Source organism: Dreissena polymorpha, chromosome 5 (assembly GCF_020536995.1).
Source record: "Dreissena polymorpha isolate Duluth1 chromosome 5, UMN_Dpol_1.0, whole genome shotgun sequence".
NCBI classification, from domain to species: domain Eukaryota; kingdom Metazoa; phylum Mollusca; class Bivalvia; order Myida; family Dreissenidae; genus Dreissena; species Dreissena polymorpha.
This window is the reverse complement of record NC_068359.1, coordinates 121,311,818-121,325,126: the sequence shown is the minus strand read 5'-3', so window position 1 is coordinate 121,325,126 and position 13,309 is coordinate 121,311,818. Positions and strand designations below refer to the sequence as shown.

At 37.7% G+C, this 13,309-nt stretch overlaps 1 long non-coding RNA gene across 1 annotated transcript; it reads right to left on the bottom strand.

Annotated features, from left to right (window-relative positions):
* Window positions 1-2,506: 2,506 nt before the first annotated feature.
* LOC127831739 (uncharacterized) lies at window positions 2,507-11,721 on the bottom strand. Its single transcript, XR_008026476.1, has 2 exons — window positions 11,496-11,721; window positions 2,507-2,692 (listed from the first exon to the last, which is right to left on the bottom strand). It is a non-coding gene; the product is annotated as an uncharacterized LOC127831739 (long non-coding RNA).
* Window positions 11,722-13,309: the final 1,588 nt, after the last annotated feature.

Here is a 13,309-nt window from a genome sequence, read left to right as displayed (position 1 = left end):
CTTTGAAATGGACAATTATGCATTCTATGGATAAAATATGAAAAGTGAGCCTACATAGAAATATGAAAACAAATCAGTGCACATGTTTTCTTCACATAAACTGTCATACTCAAATGTAAATTCTGGTAAGAAATTGTTCAACCTATGACATGAGATGAAATATTCAGTCACGGTGTTAGCAGCACTCGGTAAAAAGTATATACTGAGTGTTCATTCATTGTAGAAATCAACTTTGTATGGCAGAGTTTGATGTTTACAAATAACCTACAGTCAAAAAGGTCTGATGCAGATAAAAAACAAAACAACACATATCAAGTTCCAAACTGCCTTCTTAAACACAAAACAGAAGTGGTCACAATAATCTGAATTGCAAAACGCCTTTTGTTAAGAGCATTTAACTTTGGTACAAAAATCTACACAATATGATTTATCATGTACTTCATTTTTCTTTGTTTACATTTGAGATGTGTTGACATTTCAACAATACACGGTTTTGTCTATCATGAAACAAAAAAATATATTTTGGTGGTACTTACTTGTAATCGTAATCATGTTTTGACAGAATTCATCGTTTCTTGAACTCTCAATCCAAGAAAGAAAGCCTTAACATGCCTCACATACATGTATCGATACTGTACATAGAACAACACCCATTTTTCGGAAGGTTCGGATGAAACTCATATCTTTGAACGTTGTATTTCTCCAAAAAGCAAAGTAAACTACAAACTTTTTGTCAAGCATGAATTAAAACTATCTTTTCTAGAACTAATGACACCGCATATTCCGCAAAATTCGGCTTGTTGATAAAAATACTCGTCGATGAAAACATAAAACACTTTGTTTACATACAATTGGGGCTTTTGTCGACTTTGTGAAATTTCATGTGTTGGGAAAGGGACATGCATTTCGAGTTTTTATGCTGTTGAGTTGAATAACGGCATACTATAAAAGGGCGAATTGATCGTGTTTGAATCATTTCGATTTTTGAAACTGAACGAACAACACGCATAATGAGTAACAGAAAAGCTTGCGAGCAATGGATGTCAAGTGTGGAGAAAAGTGGCAGTTTCCAGGCATGGTTAGAGAGGCAGAATAAGCATCGTGAGAATGAGTCGTTAGCTGGAAACAACAAAGCAGCTTGTGACAGATGGATTAAGAGCATGGGCGAAATGCTGCCAACTGTTTATGACACTACGTTAGTGATTGTGTGTCATAGGTGCAAAAACTTTTTTTCGATGGTGAACTTTTGCCGTAGATGCGAGGCCCTCAGCTGTGTGTCATGTACGCGGATCGACGATCGCTGCGAATGGTGTGGCGAAATTCAGGGCTACGGTCAAAACAGAGGAGCGAGGCTTTTGCATCTGTGATGGACTGATCGAGTGGACTATGTGGGCTGATCTAGTGGACTATGTAAACTATTGTACGTTGTTGTTGCGAAAGATTGAATGTTTGAAATATTGATTGTTGCAGAATAAAATCGTTTGAAACTACATATACATAGTTGTTTGTATTTGCTTTGATTAGAGTTGGATAATATAGTTTGAGAAAACATACGACACTGGGTTATATCAATAACTAACGCAATAGCGAAATCAAACATTCGTGCACACAATAGTACTTGTTTTTCAACTTTGCGTTTGGTAGTTGCATGAATAAGTATATGTTACTACAAGAATAAGAACAAAACGAATTGAACGGTTCATGATATTTATTAACAACACAATTATACAAAACATACTCATGTGTTTATCAACAGTCTTGTTCCTGGACCCACCATTCGCAAAAACTGGCAATTCGGTGAATGTTTATGGTGTTCCAAGAAAGCATCGTCTGTGGATTTCCAATGATACAACACAATGCCACAACGAAAACATTTGCAACGATCGTGTTGTCCCAAGTAGTACAACCCGCACGAAGCAAGCTGGTATTTGTTTGGCTGTATTTGGGGAGACCAATGCTCAAACGTTTTCAGTCTATCGATATAGTTTTCCATGTACATACTTGTTTGATACGTGCAGAAAGCGTCGGTATCATCCATGATATGATATGATATTATATTACACATGCAATTGGTTATTTCAACATCTTTATACATTTTTTGTCTCAAAAATACTCTTGGTCAAACGTTACGAGTTTTGTTCTCTTGGCTTTTGAGCTCAACAAAATCCCATTTATGGTTTGAAGTCGTTTTGTGGGATCTTGGTGTGTCCAGCACAAATCATATTTCGGATTGATCAGAATAACCTCAATATCAACATAGTAAACAATTTCTGTATTCGTCACTTTCCAACATTGATCTCGCTGCGAAAATGTAAACTTAGCATCTGGATAGAGATCCGTGATATACATTTCGACTGCTTTATTCCACTGTTCGAGGTTTAAACGTAACATGTGTCGAAAAAAACCTAAATCTTTGAGTTCGACGGCTAGCATTGTTTTGTGTGAAGTGTACTAAGTCAAATTACTGCTATATAACATTTTTCTACAAAACAAACAAACACCTGTGAACGTTTCAACAATTTTATTCAATACTTTGAACATGTACAATTGACAGGCACGCAGCGACAGGTCCAGCATCGGTTTAGTCTGTTAATTTGTCTCTGCGTCATTTTGCCCACGCTGATGTTGAAAGTCGGACGTTTCGCCACCGCAATTTCGGCATCCCAGTCCTCAGTTTTTGGAGTGACGGTTTCTGAAACAGAACAAGCAAAAGTTAGTTACAGCATTCAACGTTTACAATCAAACCTCCAACACTAACATATGAAATTCTTAACAACATACTTTTTATCTCAGACAGCCTAATCTCCATATCCCAGTCCTCAGTTTTTGGAACCCGGAATGTAGTTGCTGGCACAGACATGTTATCGCTTTGAAGGTTAGATCAAGAATGATTTGATCTACCAGTCATGTAGCGCCTTTTATTTGCAGCGACTCTTTGACAACCACTAACCCAAAGCTGTTGTTACTTGTTTCAGTATACAGAATATTTAGGTTTTTGTTGGCCGTATTGTATTCACAAGAAACGAAGTTGTACTTTGATTGCATCAAACGCTCAATTTCCTCACGAAGTGTCGCTGAGTCATCTTGCTGCGAGACCTCAAGAATGCTTCTCATGCGAAATGAGTCAAGTTGTTTGTTCCAAAAATCAGTAGTGCATTTGGGTACGAGTGTTTGACCATAACGTTTGATTAGACACGAAGCCAGTTTGTCATGCGTATTCTTTGAAAATGTTAGTACTCCAATCATACTTAAGGCTTGTGTCAAGTAATAGCTCGTAGCTGCCATATCTTTGGTACATGTTCTTGAAAAATAAAGGTGACACTGATGAACCTCATTGCCGTAGTTATCTTCGTAATCGGTTTGTTCGCAAAGCAGAAAATCAGACCCATTGCTTTGAGAACCACTAAACCTGAGCTTCACAAACTGTATGTATTCAGGTTTAGATATATGAATGACAACTTGTTCTAGGTCTGTTTGTGTGAAATCAACAGGCAAAACATGTTTTTCTTTGATAACAATGTAACACGATGAATCGAAACCAAAGTTTTGATTAATGTGTGTAGCTAGCAACTCGGGTTGGTTTGCTTTGATGAGTGTATTCAATTTGCTTTCGCCTTTCCTTTCGCTGCAACGAGCCATTTCTGTTATTCAAATTCAACAATTTAGGTTTTTATCATGGAATTTGTAATACGACGACTTGTATAAATACTGCAACAAAAACTGAATGTGTCTCATTTACAATCTGACAACAGAAGCGACAATATGTCGGTCCAAACATTGTGCGAAAAATTCATTCGTGAGAAAAGAAATTTCAATGCGAATGGTCACCAAAAGAAGTACATGTTCAGCGTTACATGTCCTTTCACAGATGTCGAGGGACTGCGTTTTACGTCTATAACTAACAGTCCGTATGACTACTTGAACTACAAGCCAACGCTGGACCATGTGTTTCTCGATGAACCGACACTAGCTGCGTTTGAACGATATGTTGACTTGATGTTTTCTGTTGCCGATGAAAAGATTGATATGTGCTACTTCAAAATATTGAAAACATTAGTACCAGAACATTTCGCAACTCTAACCGAGCGCATAAAGAAGGGTAGATACATGCAGTCGAATCCCACGTTAAACTACAGACTGCCGATATGCATAATACCAGTGTTGGAGTTGCACGGAATCGAGGAGTTTAGCAAAGTCTATTCGGTGAAATCCACTTGCCTATCTTTGGAAAGGACACAGATACGATTGAAGCTGAACACCTACTTTCGAGCAGTCATGACATTACTCGATTGTTCGGAAAATGATATCGTGGAAATATTGGTGAAAAAAGGAGTGCTACCGAGTAAAAACTTTCAGCTTGTCAGTACACAGAAAGAGCTCACAATAGGTCTGAAAATTGTGAGAAGCTGTGGTGAAATATACGAAGCGTTGCAAACTGGCATCGAAATGAGAGAGATGAATGCTAACGTATACTCACTGCAACCAAAATATGGATATCCAAATACAAATTTGTGTCAGGCGTTAGAGGTTTTGTTTGTGATGCATCCTTTGTACATAAAGCATTGGAAGAGTCTTCAAATTGAAACGGAGCTGATTGATGGGGGAAAGGGAAGACTAACCAATGCTATTCCTAATCGTAAACGCAAATTTGCTGAACATTCAAAGGATCAGTCCAGTCTCCCCAAAAAGATGCTTTGCAAAACACAAGAACAAACATGGAATGACTTGCCTTGTTCTGATAAGAAGGCGTGTTCGGAGCAAAACGAGATAATCAGTATGCCGGTCGATTTGGCAGTCGTGAAAGAAGAAATCGTGGAAACGTTCACCCCAGAACAAGAGGTACAAGAAAACCCGATGCCCGTAAGCGATATGTTGCCCGAAGAAGACCCATGTAAAGTTTACTTCATCAATCAGTGTCAAAACGAAGAACACGAAGATATGCTCTCTCAAGCGGTTAGAACATGCATTCCCAACATTCACATCCCACCGAACTTTGTCGCATTTTGTGTGTCGAAGGAATTGCTGACAAACGGCCTCGTTTTGTACATTCCTGCAGATTTTGTGTTGTAGTCTGTTGTGTGCAAATTTTTTGTTATATAGCTACTACATGTGTTTTGTTAGATGAATGAAATAAAAACCAGCTATGTTGCGCTTCATACTATTTGTCTTGTTTGTGTCTCTATGTAGCTGTAACGATAACTGCTTCAAGAAATCGCCAGAGCGCGATCTGGGTATATACAATGGTGCATTCTCAATCGTTTCCTATGATGATGAGCTAGACAAGTTACGCAAAATTGTATATATTCCTGAGAGAATGTACACAACGCAATATGATATTCTCGAGGCCATACGAAAAGTCATAAATCAAAATTTGGGCGTGAAAGACAATTATTTGACCATTGATAATCACAGGGACAGGTTTTGTTTCCAAATCAAAGGCACACTCTTTTTGATTTTGACCCCGAATATAGGTAGGATGCTAGCTACTGATTCTCTATGGCGATTCTTGGTACCAGACAATACATCTAATCATGTTGCAGACATCGAAAAACGCAGTAGCGATAATAATTTCGTCACATCGACAGTTTCAAACGAAATTGACACACACACAAACAGCGAAATGGAAAACACAACGCTTGCTTTTATCCCTAACAATGGTTGGACAACCACAAAGGTTAACAAAAAAAGCACGCAAGCAACACTGAGAGTTGCACACGAAAATACCACTAAAACATTAAGTAAAAAACATAACACATCAGTTGTCAATGCCCTTAGCGATGGTTCAACAACCTCAAAGGTTGAAGAAAATAGCGATCTTGGCACATCGATAGTTGCAAACGAAACTAGCACACAACAAAACTACAGTGAAATCCATAACATAACGAGTGGTAATATCACAAATAATGGCTCAACAACCACAAAGGCTAACGAAAATAGCGAAACAGGATCTGTCCTTGTTATAATCGAAGTTGTGTTTTGCATTCTAGCCGTGTTTGCAATCGTTCTTGGACTAATAGGATTTGTGTATAACGTTATAAAAAAAACACAGGAACTAAAATAAATATAAAACACACTTATACAAACGGATCTTGTCATTCTTGATGTTCTAAGCCAACCATGCGGTCGTTTATCATTTTGTGTTTTTTCATTGTTGTCCGCGCAGACACAACAGTTCAAAGTGTTTCTTCAACAACCACATCGAGAGTTGCAAACAAAACTAGCACACAACAGAACTACAGTGAAATCGATAACATAACGAGTGGTAATATCACCACCAATGGCTCAACAACCACAAAGGCTAACGAACATGGCGAAAAAGGATCTGTCGACGTTGTGTTTTGCATTCTAGTCGTGTTTGCAATCGTTTTTGGAATAATAGGATTTATGTCGTACGTAATAAAAAGATCATAAGAACTAAAATAAATATAAAACACACTTAAACAAACGAATCTTGTCATTCTTGATGTTCTGAGCCAAGCATGCGGGCGTTTATCATTTTGTGTTTTTTCATTGTTGTCCGCGCAGACACAACAGTTCAAAGCGTTTCTTCTTACGGTTTACAAAACTGTTATTGCAATGTGTGTGATCCGACTAAAAGTATTGGTAAAATATATGATGGATCTTGCTACTTTATCAGTATTGAGCAACAGTTCAAAGTTGGAAACCAGTTTTCAACGCACGTCAATGTACGTAAAACTGTAAACAGTACCGACTATAATGCATACGATGTGGTCATTTTTGGACAAAAAAACATTCATCTAAAAACGGTTTTCACTCAAGTAAGCAACGAATTTATTTTGAACAACATTCAAGGTTCTATCAAGATAGCGCTGTTCAACAACAAAGATAGGCCTGCTCAATGCGTTCATTTGTTCAAACGAAAATATTTGGGCATTTCATGCGAAACGGCTAACGTAGCGCTGTTAAAAGCGGATCGAGGAGAGTTTGTGACTGTGTCACCTTTCAATCCGCGTGCGTACAAGACATGTTCATTTGACGAAAACGCAGCAGCGTCGATCACATCACCTAAAACTTGTTTCGTGGTGAATGAAGATGGCCAGTGCTTACCAGCAGTGCTGCAAACAGAAGAAGAGTTGCAAAACGCTTTTGACTATCTGATTAACAGAACGCACGACCCGAAGGTGAATGCAATATCTCAAAATTTGATGTTCAAAATTGACAGTCTGAACGAAACGCTCGAATTAAACGATTACGCGATAGTCTATTCGCGAGTGTCATATGATGAGAACAATACGTGCTTGTATATCGACGTGAATGAAAAATCTATTTCGTATGAAGATTGTACAACAAAACGAACTCTGTGTCAGATTAGAATTCCTGGTATGGGACTGGATTCACCGAATGACGATGATTCCAAAATAAACAGCTTTTGGGTCTTATTTATTGCACTAACATTTGTGGTTGTTTCTTTGGTTATAGTTATAGTTATTGCGTATGTGTTGCAAGGATTTCAATCTAGACGTTTACAAACTACTACAACAGTTCAAATAACAAGCGCCTAACTCGAGTATAAAACCATTCACGCAAAGTCAGTAGTTGTCATAACGTAAAAAATGTTCAGCTGTGAGTTTGTGGCTGCGATGGTAGCAAATTACTTGGAATGCAAGCAGTTTGAGGACTCAAATGACACTCTTTGTGACATCGTCGAATGTGTGATTTTGCTTGTAAATAGCACTGTTACGATGCATGTTCTTACAAAAGATGAACTGACCATAGCTTGTTTTGATGAAGACTATTTCGCCGAATTGCTTGAACAAAAGCTGAACAGTGGTTTGAGCTGGGATGTGTTTGTGACTGCATTTGTTTTGTTTGTTGCCGTCGTGCATGAACGATCGAAATACAACCTTGAAGGCTTCTACCACCTGGTCAAGATTCAAGACGTTTTTCGAAAGTATAGACTAAATGACTGGGTTGAAAAACAACCTGGTAAATGGAATGCATTTGTACATTATTGTAAACATGTTTGTTGAATAAAAAGTAGAAAACAGAAAAATACGTTTTTGGTTGTTTTATTCATTATCGCTTTCACATTCAACTTCACTTTCTACAGATAACGATATGTTTGAAGCCAAATTTTCGAATAATTCACACTCATCGATAATGTCTTTGAGACCAATCATATCGATGATTTCTTTGCACATATCAGAACCATTGGTTTTTAGAAAACTGTGTTTCTTCTCAACCACGCCATCGCGGTCAAAAATGTTGAAATATAGTTTTGTATCGTCTGGTCTGTCCATAACAAGCATCAAGTCGTCCTCGTCGTCATCTTCACCCAATCTTACATACACATTCAAATGAACTGTTAGTCCAAAGCATGTGATTTTGATCTGATAATCGAACTCGGGTTGAGGTTCATAGTCAGGAGAAAAAAATGCATATGGTTCAAATGTTTCAGATTTTGACATGCGAAACAATTTCACCCTAGGCTCCTCTGTGGATATTATGCTCATATGCTTTGATATGATGTCCCACAACTTATTCGCAGCAGATTGAGATTTGATTTTCCATTTTCTTTTCTGTATACGTTTCTGCTCTGGTGTTTTCGAACGAGCATTGAAGCATATGCATTGAACGTTCTCCATGTTCTAAAATGTGACCAATGTGGCAACGTTTACAGACAAAGTGAAACGGTTTGTGAAATAGATCGTTACAAAATTTGCATATAAAAGCGCAGCATAAAAAGTAAGCTTCATTTCATTTGTTGATGTTCGCGACTCTATTTCTTGGCATTTTGCTTATTCGATTCATCATTGAAGAACGAAACCCCGATTTTTGGGATCACAAAAAGACTAAAATTGACAATAATAAGAAGCCATGATTGTTGCTACAATCCTAGCGGTGAGCTGTATTCAAGACTTGCGATGGTGGTTTTCTTATAGAAAAATACGAAAAGAAGACATACAGGTTATGAAAGAACTTCGTGAACGCTTTCAAGCAAATAGTTGCTGTGATTGCAAAGACTGCAAAAAACGTATGGCTCAACTTCACCTGGAAAAAGAGCAAGCAGTGAAAGACTCGCGTACTTGTATAATTTGCTGCAATGAAGAGAAAACCTTTGCCGTAGCACCATGCATGCACCTTTTCTGCGTACACTGTTGCTGGCACATGCATATATACGGGAACAAATGCGCTGTTTGTAGATCTGAAATATTTGATTGGAAGCGGATTCATTGGACTGATTAGTGTTATGACTTTTAGTGCATGCTTGTGTGTGTATTTGTTTGAATAGTATCGTCAAATAAAATGTTGAAATGCATTTTATGTTTTGGTTGTTAGTTTGGTAGAGAAGATGCAAGTATATTGACGTTTTGGGTTTTATCTTCTTTCATGAAGAAAACAAACACACAAGTTTACTGTTTTTGCTCTTTATTTTCAACATACAACAAACAACATACAACATTTAGTTCATAACATTTTCTTCTCTGCGCTTTCAACTCAGACTACGACTGAACACCTTTGTAAAGCTTCTCTTTCTAGTTCTCGACCGCTTTTCATCGTTTTCGCTAGGTTCGTTGACAGACATTGGTTTTTGGTTTTCCTTAGACTCGTTTTCTCTTCTGAGCAATTCGTTATCATACGCGGTTTTGTTGTGAAATGTAAGAAGTTGTGGAATGCGTTTAAGAAACATCACCACTTCTGTCATGCCTAGGTGCTCAGCGAGTTCGATCATGTTTACCAGACTAGAGATTGACTGCCAATCCGAGTAATCTAGCGTGAGACCGTTACATTGGTACTCAGACAGGTTCATGAGAATTTCAAACACGTTCATCAATTCTTGAACACTGTACTTCGGCTGAATCTTGACATGATTTGTCTTAACGTTAGTGAACATTTTCACAATTGCTGCTGGGTATGATTTTTGTTCTTTGCCCACATAAAATACAACCCTGTCTTTGCTTTGTTTAAGCGACTGAATGAGCTTTGAAGAGATTTCAATACCAATATCGTACTTCAGTTTAGTGAACAAGCGATTAGTGGCTTCGGTGTCAGTGACCCGTTTAATATCTTTAACGTTTATGGTTGACATGGTTGACATGGTTGTGTGTGGTTTGAGTGTTTCTATAGAAAAACTAACCTTAAATAGATTTTTATCGCAGTTTTCCAAACCGTAATTTGTGATTGTATAGACAGTTGAACATCCACAAAAAGTCATGTTTTTTCTTGAGCTGGGAATCACATCCTATAGTGTTAATCATAACAAGAAAAACATAAACTCCTAAAAGCGAATAAGGACAGAGTGAAGTGTTTCTCGAAGTTTTGTATGTATCGTAAATAAACTTTATGTATGTGGAATTGTTAACCGTACTTTCGTCAAACAGAGAGAAAAAATTGTAAGCTTAAAGTCGGTTGTATCCACAAATAGGATCGCCAAATACTGAATCAAAATGGCTTGTAATTTCGCTAGTTGTCAATTTTTTTGAACAACGACATGCGTTCATCGTCTTTGAACTCATTGAGAACCATTGTGACACACGTTTGAATTCCACACCCGAGTTTTGAGTTCATTTCTACTAGCTTGCTTTCGAATATTCGTATTGGTTCTTCATATTCTGTTATGTATTGAAAAATGCATAGCGAGCATTCGTGGTGATGTCTAGAGTACATGGGTGAAAGCAAGTAGGTGTTTTGTGCTAACTGTTCGTCTTCGTCAACAATCAAAACCTCGTCAATATCCATTGATAAGGCAACAAATGTTTACAGTTCATTGATACAATTTATTTACAACATATACAAAAAATGTAACACACACAAGTCAACATAATCATACAATATTGCAACAACGTAGTCATTCGTCATCATCGCTCAATTCTAGATCACTGAGTATAGTCTTTTCCTTTTTCGGTTTCTTTGCAGCTTTCGTTTCACCAGATTTGCGCATTCTTTTAACAGCCAGACCGTTCATAATTTCCTTTTCATCATCGTTTAGCGTATCTGAGATTTCTGTATCGGAGATGTCGATATCGGCATATTTGCGTTTTTCCTCAACATTGGAAGATTTTATTCGCTCTATTAGCGCAAACATGTTTTCGTCTTCCCCAGAACCGAGTATTTTGTTAATCACATCAATTGGAATTCGATCGAAAACGTTAGAGCTCACAGTCTTCACAACATCGTTCTGCAGGTTTTTTGTTTTCTTGATGCCCTTTATCAGATTCTGCGTTCTTACTTTGAGGCTTTTGTACTGCGCTAGTTTGGCATCAATCTGTTTTAGTTTCTCTGAAAGTTCTTTTATCTTCAAATAATCGTTAGGCGACAAGAAGACACCTGACTCGACTTCAGAAACCAAATTCCTTTTCACGCCGTGATTGAGTACAGTGTTCGCAAACTGCTGTATTCGTTCTCGGTTGTTCGTTTTTATAGCATAGCTCGAGGTCAACATTGCTTGTGCCATCGTAGAAAGTGATTGCGAGTGTGCTTATTTTGTTAACTGCAGCTATATATATACGCTTGAAAAATAATGCACGCCTTACTTGTTCATCATTGGCTTGAATAATCGAATGTAGTACGCCTCTTTGGCTTTACGCACGTGCTTGTCTCGCTCTGTCTCCAAAACGAATACAGTGTACCGTTCCTTAACATCGCACAAGTGTTTCCCACATTCTATCAAATGGTCAGTAGCTCGACACAAATGCTGCTCTGTTCGAATATGAGAGTTGTGTGTATGAATGCGTTTTCTCAGATTAATGGTCTCTCCAATGTACTCACCGCCGCAAGTGTTGCACTTCAGAACATATATAACATCTTTTGATTTACAAGTCAAGTTCTCTCCATCTTCAACAATGTATACAAAACCACAATTGAACTGAAAACTATTTCCACTCTTTATTTGAGAACATAGAGTGCAGCGCTCACCGTTACATGGTTTAACTTTGTAGTCCATCAACAACTCAAAATAGTGAAATTATGACTGAAAATGTGTTTATGCGTTTTTTGTTACAAAAACATGAAGATCAGCTGGTACCGTGAAATTGATTCCTTGTTCCTGCATAGCACAAGTAATGTCAAAACACGAACAGTTTTGCGAATTTAGCTGACTGATCTATAGAGTTTTACTAACTTTTGTGAAACAAAACTCGATTGTCAAGTCGAATATGAACACGTTTTCGTCTCCAATATCGTCTAGTATGGTTTCAAAAATGCTTTCGAGCAGTTCTTGTTCATTGATCAAAACGCTGATGCATTTAAAAACGTGGATGGAAAATTCTTGAGTGTTACCAATGCTCTCGCGTTCAATGGTATACATGTTGTCATACGAAGTCATTGTGAGTTATGACAATAGCGGATACAAACGCTTTGATATATGTTAACTCTTTACAACAGTATCGTTATGCCGAGCTATGCTGTGTAGTACAATTATGAAGCAAATAGCAGCTATCACAAGCACAATGAATCCACCAACACAAACAGCGACAGTTTCCCAAAACGTTAATTTTCTTAGTCCCGGTTCGTCATTCAATGTACTTTTACCCAACAAAACCTCGCAAATCGTGGGACTGTGTTTGCATTTTTCGATTGAAATGGTCTTTGATCGCATATCGACATACGTGCATTCTTGTCCACTGTTCGTCCTTTTGTTGTACACAATGAAGTGTTCGCTTGTGACAGAACTGTCATCTATATTTTTTATTTGAAACTTTGCCTCACTCATATTGTGTGCCGTGTTCTGAGTAATGCTAACCAAATATGAAACTAACTTATCATCCAAATCGTAAACACTCGCAATACTTGAGTGCGAACAATTTGCATCAATCCGAAAACATTTGCCATTTTCCGCTTTCACAGCACCAATATCGCAGTATGTGAAATTAGCCAATTGTATTTGTGGTACGCGAATGAAATGACCATTTCTCGCTATAAGCACAGCATTCGTGCTCTCGGTACAATTCTCAATTTGATACGTATTTCTGAATAACGACATACAAATCTTATCAACAGTTGTGCCATCTTTGGTGCTGAAGACAGTAAGTCGATATGATGAAGCCTTTTTCGCGAGAATAACTTCGTTACTCACTTGTTTCACTATTTGACTTAGCATCGCACGTAAAGCATGATTACGTTCGTTGATAATCAAGAGTGTGTATTCACGAAACGGAGAAAAATGCGTATTAGAGGAAATCTTGAATGATGAATCCAAGTTGATGAAATAGCAACGATTGTTATGTACTTTGCCGATTGTAGTTGAACGATTACATGTTAGGCAGTAACAATTTTGCAATCCATACGTAGATACTTCTGCAACGGTTTGCTTGTGGTGCTTAATTCCCATTTTATGCTTGTTGATAGC